The 14,078-nt window shown below is 48.7% G+C and overlaps 1 protein-coding gene across 2 annotated transcripts in view; it reads left to right on the top strand.

Annotated features, from left to right (window-relative positions):
• The window catches only part of LOC116946645 (V-type proton ATPase subunit H-like), a 115,061-nt gene that overhangs the window by 46,720 nt on the left and 54,263 nt on the right, over nt 1-14,078 (top strand). The gene's annotated exons all lie outside the window — the stretch shown is intronic.

Here is a 14,078-nt window from a genome sequence, read left to right as displayed (position 1 = left end):
AGCCTGCATGTACGGTCAGAGCAGCGGTGCCGTTAGCGAGCGCCTATTACGGCCTGCATTGTGAACAAGCGATGCTTTTGTACGCACGCTTCGCCAGGTGCTATCAGGGGGGCTGAGTGAACCTAGAGGTTCAACCAAGTTGTGTTACTGGCCACTGATGTTGGCCGTGTCCGAGAAAAGAACAAAGTGCTTATAACCCTTCATGTGCTAGCAGTAAAATAGATGTTCTTGTTGTTTGATTTCATGCCAGACGCTCTCATTCATGTGGGAGGTGCATTCGAGCTGCGGCAGCACGCGTGAGGATTTCAGGATGCAGCCTCAGCGAGTGTTGAGCTGCAGGCGGCGGTGTTTGGAATGCTCAGCGGCGCTGTCAGGCGTGCCAGTAATTGGGCGCGGTGCAGCCGAAGGGCTTTACACGTCAACCGAAGACAGACCCAGATTCGGCGACGCCTCGGTCGAACGCGGAAGGTTAACGGTACACGTACGCGTGTCCATCGCACCGCTGCTTGAAATGCGTCGAAGGTCCGGCACCTCAAATGGCTTGCCCGACCGCCACTGCTGGCAGCAGCTTCTCCGCTAGAGAGAGAGAACTCGGTCGGGTCTCTCTGGAAGATGTTGTGCGCACTTTCCACGCTTGACCAGGCGTCTCGGAAGAGGACCTGTATTTATTGCACACTTCACCCCGCCACGCACGACCTACCGTTTTGACGAACAGCGCGGTACCCGTTTGTTTATTCTGCTGGGCGGACAGAGACGGAAGGGTTTAGGGCACCGGTCGGCAACTAAAGTAACAAGGAGAACCGTTTTCTTCGAATTCGGTAAAACAACTAAATATTCCGAGAGCCTCAATGCACGTGAATACGAGACGGTGCTTCACGAACAACGTAAAACCGTACGTATTGTAACCCCCATGTTAATAAGAACAGCACCAGCACAATGATTCGTAATGCCGCATCACAAATTATTGCCGGCTATTTTGACGTTCGCCGCTTATCAAAAATAATAATTACGAGGTGTTTTTTTTTTTGCTTTAACACTTTGCAATTACAATCGTGAACCCCGCGGCGGACCTGGTAACTGCCCCAAAAGGACAGACGGAGCAAATTCGAATGCTGGGTTACCCACGGTGTTTCCGCAAAAAAATGCGTGCGGGCTTGGGGTGGGGGGGGGGGAGTGGGGTGAGTGGAAATTGGTCGCTTCGATGTGGCTCGCGGGAGCTCGTCGGGGAGCAAGAAGTTGCTCCCAGAGGAATTTGGAGCGCGGTCCGGTGGCATCAGTGCTCACCAAGGCCTCTCATCCTCCCTCCTGACTCCTCCTGCCCTCGCCATGTGCATCGGGGCCATTTTCCGGTCAAGAGAGCAGAATTACGGGGCATAATGTTTATATATTCGTGGTCTGTGGGGTCAGTTGCTGCAATCTCTGATGAGCCCTAGGAGAAAAAAACAAGAAATTGCCGCAGTAAATCAATGTTGCACTGTATAAGACGATTGATTTTTTTTCTACTTTGTTTTATTAAAAGTGTTTGGTAAGTAATAATTCTACAGATGAACTCCCGGCCACGTGGGATTGAAGCAGAGGGCAGTCGTTTCTTGGTTATAAAACGCACGGAAGTTTATTTTTTTTCTGACGGCTTTAGTGCATTTTTACAAGCATCTAAACTAAATATCTAATTCACCGGTGAAGGTATTGCTCTTGAACTTCACAGCCCAGCGTCCTACATCTGGAGTTTTATTGCTATCGTAGCAAGGTATTTACCGCGTGTGTAAATAATGTATGAGAGGTTTAGGTGAGTGCTTCCAGCTTGAATGAATGATGCACTCGTCCATGTATTTCATCATCGTCATCATAATTATCGTCTTCATCGTATGTCTCTTTTTTTAACACGATCTCTGAGTGCCGGTCCCAATGGCTCAAAACGTCAAGGGGACAGTAATAAACAGCACGATCGTGGTAGCCTTTTGGCGTTCTCTGTTCTGACACTGGTGGTGAGACTGGGCACATGGCACATGAAGAAGGCTGTCTCTGGTGTCGGCCAATCAGTTTCAAAGACAATGCAGAGATTATTATGAGAGCACGCTTGTTTGCATGCTCACCACAAGTACTGTGCGTGGTTAATGCAGACTTGAATCCTTGCGTAAAAGGTTCACATTTGGTGTTTGGACGTTTTAACGCCTCCCGTTTCATTGCCAGAAAGGGTAAAACCTATTATTATTATTATTGTGCAGCACTATAGTTCATGTTGTAAAAGTCAAGAGCTTAAGTTGCAGAAGCTTGGGATGGCGGTGGGGGGGTGATGGGACAAGATACGATTGAGAGCGAATTCCCAAGAGGAGTGGTGCGAGGGATTAAGCAGAGAAGAGAAGTGGCGTCGCTGTCACGGAGACAGGCGGAGGCTTCAGAGGTTTTAATCTAGCAGCGGATTGACCATGGCTGGCGGCAGTTCATGAGGATGATGAGGATCGCAAGTGGAAACATTTTCAGTTGACCCTGCCATATATATTTTTCATTTTAAATGTAGGCATTTGAAGCCGGGGCACAGTTTATCATCCTGGCATTTCAACGACCATTCGCATCCCCGCTCTTAATAATTTGTCAAAAAGTAAACAGGAACTTAAATTGATGTACAATTATCTTGCACTAACGTCTTTACTCTTTGACTCGTGGCTGTTATTGAGCACTCCATTACATTGATTGCCCATTCTAATCCATTATAGCGTCATGCCATGCTTTTGGTGAAGTGTGACGATGCCGTCAAAAGCCGAACTATCGCCCTCACGTGATTTGAGTCGAACACGCAGCACTGACCCGTGCGTGCGCATTCCGCGGTCATTTCACGCGATCAGCACGCGCACATTCACATGGTGGGGAGTGGCGTGCGCTGCTTTTCACGCAGCGCCACCAACCCACCCGGTGACTCGAGTTCAATTCCCTGCCCGGGCTATGAGTTCTGGGCGAGTGATATCAGACCTTGGCCTTCCCCTCTACACCAACCCGCACTGAACCGGCGTGGTGAAGTATGGTCATTTAAAAAAAAAACTCCATGAGAGCGACATGCCATGGGTGGACATCTTCATCCGTTGGTGGATTTTAGAATCGTCATAATGTCACAATTATGTTTTATTATTATCGTTACATATGAATGCTGCATGAACGTTAACACAGTGTTACGTAATAATCTCCAGCAGAATGCAGGGCAGCTTGGGCACTGGTGGGAACGCCTCGCTCGGTTAGAGACGATGATTCATCATCAGTCTTAATAATTACTGTCGCGGGTAATGGCAGTTTTAAATTGCATTCGCGAGCACTGCCGGGCGAGTAGGCCGTGTTGACCTGCGCGAGAGACATTGCGTTGCGTCCGCTCGCTCGCCGTCTGTGAAAAATCGGATTCTTCCAGTGTCAATGTTTAAAATACATAGCGCAGTGCTTGAGGCGAATACTCCACCGCGTGTGCACAACGCCAACGCCGCCTTGGCCGTGTTCCTGCTGACACGTGGCCTTCTTTGTACGTACGTTGAACTTATTTCGCACCGTACGTAGCCAACCGTGCTAATCCGAGGTGCGGGGGGAAGGGCACCAAACGAAAACCAAAAAGCAGTTCTCAAGAAATGAGTTTTCAATCTAGATCGAAAAGTGCATGGCTCCCAGTGGTTTCCTAATATCAGAAGGAAGAGCGTTCCAGAAGCGCATCTGAAAGTGCGCGATGCGGTGACCATCTTTGTTCGATGGTGAGCCAAAAGCCTCTGCGGGGATCACCGGAGTTTGCAGTCTGATCCCTGAAATCGACAATTTGATAGCCTATCGATTTACGTTCCTTGTGGCAAGTGCCAGCCCAAAACTTAATTTACGCCCCAACAGGGTATAACGTGAAATTAGTATCGCCCCCCCCCCAAATGCCACCACCACTGTGCGTGGTTTGCGGTTCGTGGTACGGAGGCCAGGCACAGCTGCTGATGGCCAAAGGGCTGAAAAGTCAAGCAGCCGCAACTTGGGTAATGATTTGTTCTGAGCGGCGCTCTGTTGTTTTATGCTCACCTTACCCGCTGATACTTTGTTAAGCTTCACGCGGCTTTTCACAAACACTCTATATACTCGTCAATAACGCTGCCCTAAAGGAAACATATACTGTATATGTCTATGGGACCCTTTTTGTCGGTACTGAATCAAGATTATAAAAAAGTCTTTACCATATCTGGAATAAACACCGGAGATTTTAAGATGTTCAAACACCACATAGACACCTATAACTAGGCATCAAGTCTGCATTAACCGAACATGCATGTGGTGAAACATGCAAACAAAATGTGCTTTGATAATATACGCATCGTCCTTGTTTTGTTTTACCAGTGCAGTGTGGGTACACTCCTCTGTATCCAAGATGTGCCACGAGCTTGACGAAGTGGCCTAAAATACCCTCTGGAGGGGTGCGGGCAGACTAGGGCTCCCCTCTTGTGGAGGCTCATCCACTAGTCGTGGCGTAAGAAAGACATTTGCATGGCTACAACTCTTTAGCTTTCATGAAAGCCAGGCGCAGCTGATGGCTATTGGCCTGATAGGCCAAGCAGCCACAACCTGAGCATTGATTTCGTGAGCTTGGCGCTGATGTCGCCACTGCCGTTCCCGCGCCGCTCTCGCGCTGTCACTGGTTGAGCCTCACGTGGCTCCGTGTGTTCCGCGACCCCTGGACCTGCTGCACACTGCACGTGCTGCACATACTGCACATACTGCACCTGCTGCACCTGCTGAACATACTGCACGTGCTGCACTTGCTGCACATGCTGCACCTGCTGCACATGCTGCACATACTGCACTTGCTGCACTCGCTGCACCTGCTGCACATACTGCACCTGTTGCACCTGTTGAACATGCTGCACATGCTGCACATGCTGCACATACTGCACATGCTGCACATGCTGCACAAGCTGCACATACCGCACATACTGCACATGCTGCACATACTGCACATGCTGCACCTGCAACACATGCTGAACATACTGCACAAGCTGCACATGCTGCACATGCTGCACTTGCTGCACAAGCTGCACAAGCTGCACGTGCTGCACTTGCTGCACTTGCTGCACCTGCTACACAAGCTATACATGCTGTACCTGCTGCACAGCGCCTTGATCGCTTGTCACGCGATCGCCCCTTTGGCTCCATCAAATCCCGTAGCGCAGCGATGGCTGGGATTTCGCCGATACCCGATGTTGACTGCCTTTCGCAGGCAGTCAAAAATCCGGAGTGACGGTTATCCACCTGATCCCCGTAAATTTCCGATTACATTTGACCGCCAGCTACGTATATATATAAAAGAAAAACGTTGCAGGATGTAGGTCCAGCACATATGAAGGTTCGTATTTTCGCAAATACCATCTGTACACATGCAGCCTACGGATGATCGCAGAGGGGCCTCCATTGGTGTGATTACTACAACGCGGTAAGCCAAAGCAGTTTTTGCTGCTCAGCATCGATGCACGTATAAGGCCAGGAGTGTTTTCCCCTGCCTCCAAGCAACAATGTGGAAATTGTATTGCTAAGTGTAACTCATTAATGTATGTGCTCTCATATTTCTGCTCAAGTAATATTAGGTCGCGCTGTAGCATTATCGTCTTGATCATCATCATCATGCCTAAGCCCAAAGTCATGGATTAACAGCGTAAATTCACGAATCCCCGCTATGTACTCCTCCCACAATGGGATATTCGAAACGGACAACCCCCAACCTCCCCCCCCCCCCCCCCGTGGCATTATCGCGCTCTGAGATTTCCAAGCACCACTTTTGAGTAGCGAAGTCCGCATGTGGCCTCTTTGAGCTAAATGAAAAATGATAATATATAGTTGAAGGAACTGCGGCGGCGATGGTGCCACAGGCACGAATCACCGATGATTGAGGTCGCACCGAAGTGGCGAAAGAGGAACGTTTCGAATTGCCGCTGACTGCCTGCCGCGACATTGTTCAGAAATGCGGTCATAAACAAAGCAACACAATGGACCAAATTTACAAGAATAGATTGTGAGGGATGGGGACGGCTTCGGTGATGCCTTCATCCAGCAATGGCTGAGGATGATGATGATGAAAATAGAACCTGATTTACACGAGGAAATTTTACGTCGGATAATGTTGTGGTGAATGGCCATTGAAAAAGGACTGATTAAGAATCACTACCCACAACGTTAGCTCGTTATATTGGTTGATGTGGTGTATGTATGTACTGTATGTTGAACTTCATTCGCACTGTACGTAGCCAACCGTGCTAATCGGAGGTGCGGGGGGAAGGACAATAAACCAAACACAAAAAGCAGTTGTCAAGAAATGAGTTTCCAATCTAGATTATTTCAAAGCGCATAGCTCCAGTGGCTTCCTAATTTCGGAAGGAAGAGCGTTCCAGACGGCCGCAGAAGCGAATCTGAAAGCGCGCGATGCAGTGACCGTCTTCGTTCAATGGTGAACTAAAAAGCCGCTGCTGCTCGGATGAGTTCGCGTGATAGTTTATGCTCCTTTGAGAGACCAGCGGGGAATTGTGGTTCATTTGTGGCAAGCACTTCGTGTGTAACGAGTGCGACCTTACAATGTATTCGTTCGGCAACCAGAGCGCAGTGCAGCTCAGCGAGCACAGGATGGACATGGTGAAATGAGGGCTGTGCTCGCAAGGAACATGGGAGACTTTGTGCGTCATTCATCTGTGCTCTTGGGACGTTACCGAAAGGGGCAGTGTGACACTGTGGTTAGAGCGCACTGCACTATGAGCCCAGCCACCCGAGTTCAATTCGTGGGCATGGCTAACCTCATTGGCATCAGTGATGAGTGTTATCTGATCCACTTCTGGGCCCTCGCCTTCACCATCCCACGCTTCCCAATCTGGTGAAGTGCAGTCAATCACCATGACCGACACGGCGGTCTTCATCCAGCATTGGATTGACAACCAGCTGGATATTACTGTGATTATACTACTGGTAGGAACGAAGTTGTAAACTGAGTGTACCAGCCTGCAATAGATTCATGTGTCCGTCCGTCCCCTTTCAATACTTTAACGAAGTGAAATCTCGTGCTGTTGGGTGTAAAAAAAAATTCCAATGTTCCTACCAGCCCACCCTGCAGGGACCTGTTTATCAACAGTAATTGTAACGAACGATATTGTTGTATATTTGGTGTTCGTGCCATCCTTACTTTGCAAGGCTACAAGGAAGGCATTGCGTCTCACAGATGGTGCCATGCGGTTTTACCCAATTAAGCAATTGGCGGGTATTTTTTTAAAAGTTTGGAAAATTTGTACCATCGCCAACAGACGTGGCCAAATTTTTCTCTTCACATAACACCACGGGATCTCTGACGTCCACCGCGTAGCAGACAGTGAATATCTTTTGGTAAAAACAACGCGCCTCAACGCGAGTGTGCGCGTGTGCGGGTGTGCGCGTGTGTGTGTGCGTGTGTGCGTGTGCGTGTGTGTGCGTGTGTGCGTGTGTGTGTGCGTGTGCGCCCAGTGTTGGCTCAGGCTTGCTCTGTGCATTGATCACGCTGCTCGGACACTCGCTGGCTTTATTCTGATACGACCAGGATCCGATCGCGCATCGTAAGGTCACACTTAATGGTCGTCGTCGTCATCAACATCAGGCTTCTTTGTGATGTTCTACACGTGCTGTTGACACGAGTTCCCTCCACCTCTTCCCGATCTTTCGCCGCCTTCTCTGCTGCTGTTATTCGTGAATCTCATTGTGCCAGGTCTCTGTCTATGATGCCTCCCCATCTGCTTCTCTGTTCTTCAATTTCCTGTCATCCGTGTGTTATACAAGAAAGGTAATTAAACAGTCTGCCGTCTGATGGATGAAATAGGTTTTCGATTCGTTTTTGGAGACCCACAGTAAAAGAAAAACCCAACACTCCTGATGGGATCCAGAGCAGATGCATGGGGGCAGAGTTGAAGCTGTGGGACCAATTGGCTGAAGGGGTCAATGTCAATTAACCAAGAGGGCCTACGAAGGTTAATTATTGAGAGGTTATATCAAACAATTGCCATTCCTTGTCCATCCAAAGAATAACCACTGTGGACTTCCTCATGAAGTGATATGATTTGTATCCACCCCCCTGGAATAATGATGGTTTGAGTCAACATCCAACCAGGATTGGAACTCACAATCTTCTAATCGCGAGCCATTCGTTACTGTTCCGCTGAGTGGTCAGTTTTGGTCAACACGCCGGCGGTATTAACAAGGGCGGATGCTGGGCTTGGACCACAAACCTCTGCAACAACCGGCAAATGCACTACCGCTTAGGCATGTCACATCCTATGTTATTATTTTATTATTATTATTGATTAACTTATGTTTTTCATCAGCCAATACCTGCGACGGGCTGTGTGACATTCTCCGCATGTTGTGCCACGGCCGACTGCTGTGAAGGTCTCACTCGGGTGTGGTGACACGGGTGGGGTGACACGGGTGGGGTGACTCGGGTGGGGTGACACGGGTGGGGTGACACGGGTGGGGTGACACGGGTCTGGTGACACGGGTGTGGTGACACGTGTGGGGTGACACGTGTGGGGTGACACGGGTGTGGTGACACGGGTGGGGTGACACGGGTGGGGTGACTCGGGTGGGGTGACTCGGGTGGGGTGACACGGGTGGGGTGACACGGGTGTGGTGGCTCGGGTGGGGTGACACGGGTGGGGTGACTCGGGTGTGGTGACACGGGTGTGGTGACACGGGTGTGGTGACACGGGTGGGGTGACTCGGGTGTGATGACACGGGTGTGGTGGCTCGGGTGGGGTGACACGGGTGGGGTAACACGGGTGTGGTGACACGGGTGTGGTGGCTCGGGTGGGGTGACACGGGTGGGGTGACACGGGTGTGGTGACACGGGTGTGGTGACACTGTGGTGACACGGGTGGGGTGACACGGGTGGGGTGACACGGGTGTGGTGACACGGGTGGGGTGACACGGGTGGGGTGGCTCGGGTGGGGTGACACGGGTGGGGTGACTCGGGTTTGGTGACACGGGTGTGGTGACACGGGTGGGGTGACACGGGTGTGGTGACACGGGTGGGGTGACTCGGGTGTGATGACACGGGTGTGGTGGCTCGGGTGGGGTGACACGGGTGGGGTGACACGGGTGTGGTGACACGGGTGTGGTGGCTCGGGTGGGGTGACACGGGTGGGGTGACACGGGTGTGGTGACACGGGTGTGGTGACAGTATGCTCATTAATTAAGCAATTTTTTAAAATACCATTTCTTATGCAAGCACTCGTCAAACACAACACGAAACTTGAAACTTTCATCGTCCAAATTAGTTTTTTTTACATGCATTCAACAGCGAATGTTGTTGTATAGCTAATTTCTTTATATAATGACCAAATCATCTACCCAGGGGACGAGGCATGGCTGACAGCTTGGTGAGCTCTGCTGGGGATCTTTGTCATGGAAATGTATTAAACGGTAAACCACGTGTGCAACATTTGTCATTCAGATCAGAGCACCTCCACATTTCTCACACTGTGGGGGGACGATCGGCGACGTTTACGTGCTTGTGTGGAGGCCGGTGAGGTGTGCCGGTGTGCGGCTTCAGGAGCAGCCTGGTGAAATGTCGTAAATGCTGCCGGCAAAATTACGTAAGCGGCCCGTGGCGTTACTATGTGGTCCATGGTTTGTGACGCGTAGACTCACGTGGAGGTTCATAGACTTACATGATGTAAAGACCCATAGACTCAAAGACACTGATTAGACTTAAATATACACTCTTCTTTCGTCTGGTAGGGAGTCATTCAGTGACATTCAGATACTCACGTTTCGATTGGTGAGTGCACCAATGGATGGCTTCAAGAGTCTTCGAGTGAATATCTTTTGATCCACAGTTCCCCCACTGTAAGCTGTCCTTAATTGTCCGTTGGAGTAGGAGATAGTCACAGCTGCCGTGCGATATTCAGACTCCGCAGCTAGCACCGCTGAGATCATAGGTTCAAATCTAGGCCACTGGTTGTGAATGAACTGGGTTCTCAAATGTGGACGGTGGTGTTCCACTTAATTTGGCTTTGAGAATTGACGAAAAAATATTCACGTGACTCATGAAAATTAATAATAATAATCCGAGCGAAAAAAACAGGCGGGAAATTGCTGCCCTCTACCGTGTGGACCAGAGGTCATTGGAAGGCATCTAGGAGGAAGCTCTGTAATGTCCACTTCCATGGGCCGTTCTCTCACATGAAGAGTCCCGCTGCTCGGCGAGAACTCTGAGCGGGTGCTTCGTGCCATGGTGCCACGCCGATAGCCACAATTTGGATAACCCAAAATATAGGTTTTTGTTGGGTTAGATCGCGTAAATATGAATGTGTCATTAAACCCGGCACCACCACCTGCCACAGAGCCAGCTAGTAAGGTTTGTCACATAAACAAAACATGCTAATTTGTTACTCGCTCCACACACCGGTGTAAGAGTATACCCACAACATTTACAATTCGAGTAGTTGTGACGTTTCACCAGTAAGTGCAACCAGCCTCATCAGGCAACAGCCAAAATTGTGGAGAAATCTTCCTGTTTTGGTCTTAAATCGGAATGTTTTGTTCACGTGACAAACCTTACTAATTGGCTGCGTCGAGTGGTGGTGAGTTTAATGGCACATTTGCATGTACGCGATCCAACCAAAAAACCTCCATTATGGATAATATTGCGAAAGCCTACTACGTCTTAATTGGGATAACATTGAGGTTAGAGGACCACGTACTTTGAAGAAGCATGTCGGCACGAATTGGAAATAGATTACAAAAGCAGTGAGGATGCTTTAGTAGATACTTTATTTCTCGATCTAAAACGCTTCAGTAGATAACCCTTTAGCAGATACTAAAAGCTTTAGTAGATACTAAAACGCTTTAGTATCTACTAAAATGCTTTAGTAGATACTTTATTTCCGGATCTAAAATGCTTCAGTAGATGCTTTATCTACTAAAACAATTTAGTATCTACTAAAACGCTTTAATATATACTAAAACACTTTAGTAGTAAACGCTTTATTATCTACTTAAACGCTTTAGTATCTACTAATGCGTTGTTGTAGATACTTAAAGCTTCAGTAGTAAACGCTTTAGTATCTACTAAAACGCTTTAGTATCTACTAAAACGCTTTAGTAAATACAAAACGTTTTAGTAGTAAACGCTTTAGTCTCTACTAAAACGATTTAGTAGATACTGTATTCATATCGATCTAAAACGCGTGCCGTAGTTAGGCGCACAGTTCCCCTTTGGCCATGTGATTGGCTTGTACAATGGTTGCTCATTGTTTGCTGGCTGCCTCAAAATCCATAGCGCTTATCCTGGATACAATCTGGCAGCTGTTGCGTATTTCTCTCTGGTGTCAGGTCTCTCTCCTCTCCTACTATTTCATAATCAATTCTTGCCTCCACCTGGCAGCTTTAATCTGCCCGCAATCCATCGATTTCTGTTAAAACACATCCAGGCCCGCTCGTATGTCACCAATTGTTCCCGCGTTCGCGGTTATCACGCTTACGCGGTTATCACGCTTACGCGGTTATCACACGTACGCGTGAACCCATTCCTTCTACGTGCTAACAGGAAGTCGCCGCAACACAAACACCATCTAAATTGAATTGGCTCCTCTCCGTTTTGCGGCCAGGATTTTTGTCTTATTAGTCTTTAATTCTAGATTGGTTCTATTCGGTAAAGTCACGTAAAAAAATATATAAATAAATATAATAATAAAAACAATTCACGACGTTTTGGCCACAACACAAGTGGCCTTCATCAGGTGAAGGGAGCAGACTGTCTAGACGACAGTGCTAGAGTGAACACAGCCAAGCTCAGACCGCGACCTTTAGGTCGCGGTCTGACCTTTAGGTCGCGGTCTGAGCTTGGCTGTGTTCACTCCAGCACTGTCCTCTAGACAGTCTGCTCCCTTCACCTGATGAAGGCCACTTGTGTTGTGGCCAAAATGTCGTGAATTTTTTGTTGTTTTTTACGTGACTTTACCGAATAGAACGAAAGGTTATTAGGCTTTAGTTTTTTTTCCATGAACGGGCTCGCACGCAACTGCTCGGCGGATTGCTACACCGCGGAATCGTAAGGAGATGGCAACGGCGTAAGGGAGGCCTCATCCAGCAGTGGATTGATCGTGACTGATAATGATTATGATGAAAATGCTAGAATGTTCCTCTTAGTGCAGCATACCACTCCCACCCCGTGAAGAGGACACTTGAGCTGGTCAAAAAATGGTCTTGATTCTCGACGCCAACTCACACCACACTTCCACTCATCATCCAAAGCCAACCTCGAACTCTTCAACTCCGTCCCCTTTTATAGTCCGTCTCCCCCCTTTCCCACCAATCACCTTCTCTGGTTTTCCCGCCCTTTTTCAATCCTTCCCCGCACCAATCCAATCGGAGTTTCCTCCACTCAATCATCGGATTGCGTGTCGTGCATGGCAGTGCTCGCGTGATCCCTGACCCTTAACCCGTGGTTGTGTGGTGATTGTGTGTCAGGATGTCCCGCACATCCTCTACACCCCTATCAACCGGACGGCCTTGCTTAGAGCAATATAGGGTCGCTCTTAAGTAAACACTTACATTTCGATTTAAAGCTTTCGTGACTGCAAGGATTCATCTCCTTTGGTTCTTTCGGTAAAGTCACGTAGAATGAGAATAAAATAATAAGTTAATAAAATAAAATAACAATAAAATTCTCACGACGTTTCGGCCACAACACAAGTGGCCTTCTTCAGGTGAAAGGAACAGACCTGTCGGGACGACAGAGCTTTTATTCTCATTCTACGTGACTTTACCGAAAGAACCAAAGAAGATAAAAACTTAAACTCAAGCATTGGGTACCACGTGTCCAGGCTTGTGTACAAGGTCCTCTGCAGCCCTCATACGTGATTTAGAGTTGCACCGTGTGTCGTTTGGCACGATGTCCGATGCTTCGCTGCAAGTGCTGGGAGCTTCTTCGGGAACGGAATTGAACTGAAGCACCCCCGAATGTGGCACGATACGTCAGACACCGTGCCGAACAACACGCCGCACAACGAGAACACAACACACACAGCACAACGAGAACACAACACACGCCACACAACGTGAACACAACACACACAGCACAACGAGAACACAACACACACAGCACAACGAGAACACAACACAGCACAACGTGAACACAACACACACAGCACAACGTGAACACAACACACACCACACAACGTGAACACAACACACAGCACAACGAGAACACAACACACACCACACAACGAGAACACAACACACAGCACAACGTTAACACAACACACAGCACAACGAGAACACAACACACAGCACAACGAGAACACAACACATGCCACACAACGTGAACACAACACACGCCACACAACGAGAACACAACACACAGCACAACGTGAACACAACACACGCCACACAACGTGAACACAACACACGCCACACAACGAGAACACAACACACAGCACAACGAGAACACAACACACACAGCACAACGAGAACACAACACACGCCACACAACGAGAACACAACACACAGCACAACGTGAACACAACACACAGCACAACGAGAACACAACACACAGCACAACGAGAACACAACACGCCACACAACGTGAACACAACACACGCCGCACAACGTGAACACAACACACGCCACACAACGAGAACACAACACACAGCACAACGTGAACACAACACACAGCACAACGAGAACACAACACGCCACACAACGTGAACACAACACACGCCACACAACGTGAACACAACACACACCACACAACGAGAACACAACACACAGCACAACGAGAACACAACACACGCCACACAACGTGAACACAACACACGCCACACAACGTGAACACAATACACCACACAACGAGAACACAACACACGCCACACAACGTGAACACAACACACAGCACAACGAGAACACAACACACAGCACAACGTGAACACAACACACAGCACAACGAGAACACAACACACACAGCACAACGTGAACACAACACACACAGCACAACGAGAACACAACACACACAGCACAACGAGAACACAACACACAGCACAACGAGAACACAACACACCACACAACGAGAA

This window comes from Petromyzon marinus, chromosome 27 (assembly GCF_048934315.1).
Source record: "Petromyzon marinus isolate PM22_M1 ecotype Great Lakes invasive population chromosome 27, UKy_Petmar_22M1.pri1.0, whole genome shotgun sequence".
NCBI lineage: Eukaryota > Metazoa > Chordata > Hyperoartia > Petromyzontiformes > Petromyzontidae > Petromyzon > Petromyzon marinus.
The sequence above is the reverse complement of the archived record's forward strand: the minus strand, read 5'-3'. Positions and strand labels throughout refer to the sequence as shown.